The sequence below is a fragment of the Cebus imitator genome, unplaced genomic scaffold, assembly GCF_001604975.1.
Source record: "Cebus imitator isolate Cc_AM_T3 unplaced genomic scaffold, Cebus_imitator-1.0 Scaffold64, whole genome shotgun sequence".
NCBI lineage: Eukaryota > Metazoa > Chordata > Mammalia > Primates > Cebidae > Cebus > Cebus imitator.
In genome coordinates this window covers 3,593,539-3,596,835 of record NW_016107379.1, presented here as the reverse complement: position 1 = coordinate 3,596,835, position 3,297 = coordinate 3,593,539, and the positions used below count along the sequence as shown (strand labels likewise).

Here is a 3,297-nt window from a genome sequence, read left to right as displayed (position 1 = left end):
CCTGACCTCAAGTGATCCTCTCGCCTCAGCCTCCCAAAGTGCTGGGATTACAGGCATAAGACGCTGTGCCTGGCCAAATGTATATATTTTTGACTTACACAAATGGGATGTTACTATATGTGCCTAATATCTCCCAAGATATCAGTAGTACAGAATAGTATCTGTGTGTATAACTCATCACTCTTTCTTTTTTGTTTTTTTGTTTTTTTTTGAGATGAGGTCTCACTCTGTCAGCCAGGCTGGAGTGTAGTGGCACAAACACTGGTCACTGCAGCTTCAACCTCCTGGGCTCCAGCAATCCTCCTGCTTCAGCCTCCCATTTAGCTGGGACCATAGGTATGCACCACCATGCCTGGCTAATTTTTTATTGTGTGTAGAGACAGGATCTCACTTTGCTGCCCAGGCTTGTCTCAAACTCTTAGGCTCAAGCATTCCTGCCACCACGGCCTCCCAAAGCGTTGGGATTACAGGCATGAACCACCATACTTGGCCCATCATTCTTTCTGCTGGCTGCATATATCCTATTATATGGACATACCATAATTTAACCATCTAAGAATGATTTTCTATTTTTCTTTTTTGTTAACATAAACTATTACCATGAACATTTTTTTTTAGTATTGTACATATCTTTGTGCCTTTGTCTGAGTGATTACTGGAGGCAGACTAGCTGATTGCCTTTTAGAAAACTTATGCCGTTTTAGGCTTCTCCACAGTATATAAAAGTGCCTAGGTCCCCATATTTTTCTGAGGCAGACTCTCGCTCTGTCGCCAAGGCTGGAGTGCAGTGGTACGATCCTTGCTAACTGCAACCTCTGCCTCTCAGGTTCAAGTGATTCTCCCTGCCTCAGCCTCCCAAATAGCTGGGATTACAGGTGCCTGTCACCACACCCAGCTAATGTTTGTATTTTTAGTAGAGATGGGGTTTCACGATGTTGACCAAGCTGATCTTGAACTCCTGACCTCAGGTGATCTGCCCGCTTCAGCCTCCCAAAATGCTGGGATTACCGGTGTGAGCCACTGGGCCCAGCCCCCTTGCTCTTGCCAACACTAGGTGTTATCAAATCTTTTAATCTTTGCCGAAGTTGATAAGTGAAAAAATAGCATTTTAATTTGCATTTCTTAAGTACAAAAGAGGGTTTTTTTTTTTCATATTTTTACTTTTTTTCTTGGTCTTTTTCTTTGAAAAGGATAGGCCTGTTCCATGCTTTGACTGCATTTGTACTAGAATATTTTGCTTTTAGTGATTCGTAATCATATTACTTAAGGAAATTGGGCTTTTGTCATATGTTTTATATATATATTAATACAGTTTATAATTTTTTTCTGCCAATAAATACTTTAATGAGAACCAAGGCCTGTAACATATATAGCAGTAACCACCCTAGCCTATGCCTTCTGCTCTAGCCCAGGTCTGGGGCTAACCAATTACATTTAACCCACATTTGGAAAGCAGGCCGTTTTCAGTGTTATCCATCAGTATCCATTGTCATAGAAGACACCAATCTGGGGCTAGAGTCTCAATGTTAACACTTTCTCTCAGGGAAAAGTTAACATGGTAACACAAACATATAAATAACTTTGACCCATCCTACTCTTCTTCCATCAGGAGGCCCTTAGGAGACCAGTGGTTTGGTAAACACTTACAACTTTATCAAATATATTCAAACATGGGAAAGGGGAAAAGGAATAGAAAGGCTGGCAGGGCTGGGCTCACGTAGAATTAAGTCCTTAGATTTGAAGCCTCTTGAGCTGCTTATATGTAATTTAAAAAATGATGTTCCAGGGTCCAAGCCAAAGCCAGTTTGGCCAAAATTCTTTATAGAGTGCAAAAAATCCCTCATGTTTCTACATCTTTAAAATAACATCCAAAGTCCCCTTGTAGAGATCCACATGTCCCATGATTTCCCTCTGGTTAATCATGCAAGCGCATACCACATCAACCAGATTAGAGGCAAGAGCCCCAACCAAACCACATGTAAAGCCGGAAACAAAGTGAGTTAAAATTGTGTCTCCCATCATTCCTGACAATATTAAGTGCTTCTTAGTAATATCATAGACTGGTAGCTCTACTCCCACAATGACGGCAGCATGCTGAACAAGTTGGAACCACACCCCTCCGCAGACCCCAGTGCCTTCCTATTGGTATATATCGATGAAGCTGCCAATCATGCCCCCTTGGAACAAGCTTCCTTGAGCCTGCATTAGAATCTTTAGAACATAGGTGAGATTGGCTATTGTGGAAGATATCACTCCTGACACTACCCCACAGATCATGTTAATTAAAAGAGTTTCATCTTCTGAATGTTCTACAAATAATTGCTTTAAGTTTTGGTAAACCTGAATTTTAATGGTGCCATATTATGCTTGTCTTAGCAAAGCAGGAGCAATTCCTGAATACAGAGCCAATACACCTTCCTCTTTCAGATGTTTCACTGGAAACAAAGGGTGAAACATCCCTCTATGTTTTGTTTCTTTTTGAAATGAACATCATTGCTTTGGCCTTGAACCTATAGCCGTGTTTTGGTAAGATCCATAGTGAAGTTCCAAACTCAGCAATGATAGAGGCAAGGCCACCAAATACAAAGAGTTTCCAATTCACAGCAGACATCTCATGGCTTACAGTGGTACTTTCCTGCTGCTGTTCAGGCTCATCGGACGACTAGGAAACTGAGGCTTCCACAGTCAGAAATGCCACCGCAGCGCCAACCCAGAAGCATTGAAACCCTGTAGTTTATAATTTTACTGTAGTTTTTTGTTGTTGTTGTTCAGACACTTGAGTTTTAAAAGCAAGCCCTTTGTTGCCCTTGAATTGATTAATATTCTGGAAAGAGCAAATCAGATTATTCCAAAGGAGCTTGTATCAATGGCTGAGAGGTTTAAGGCACATCAACAGAAAAGAGAAATGGAAAGAAAAATGGAAAGACCTCAAGGAAGGCCCAAGAAGTTTCATTAATGTCTTCTGTACTAGTGTGGTAGAGAATTCAAGACCAGAAGTATTGGGCATACAGGCAGTATGAAGAGAACAGACTGATTCTTAAAATAATAGTGTTTGAGAATGTAGAATTCAATATTTTATACTTTAATAAAAGCAGAAGTATTTAAACTTGAAAAAAAAAATCAAGTCCTGGCCGGGCGCGGTGGCTCAAGCCTGTAATCCCAGCACTTTGGGAGGCCGAGGCGGGTGGATCACGAGGTCAAGAGATCAAGACCATCCTGGCCAACAAGGTGAAACCCCGTCTCTACTAAAAATACAAAAAGTTAGCTGGGCGTGGTGGTGCGTGCCTGTAATCCCAG

The 3,297-nt window shown here is 41.4% G+C and overlaps 1 protein-coding gene and 1 pseudogene across 4 annotated transcripts in view; one reads left to right on the top strand and one right to left on the bottom strand.

Moving 5' to 3' along the window:
• Positions 1 to 3,297, top strand: part of ABRAXAS1 (abraxas 1, BRCA1 A complex subunit) — a 39,872-nt gene that overhangs the window by 19,553 nt on the left and 17,022 nt on the right. The gene's annotated exons all lie outside the window — the stretch shown is intronic.
• LOC108305566 lies at positions 1,732 to 3,126 on the bottom strand (annotated as a pseudogene).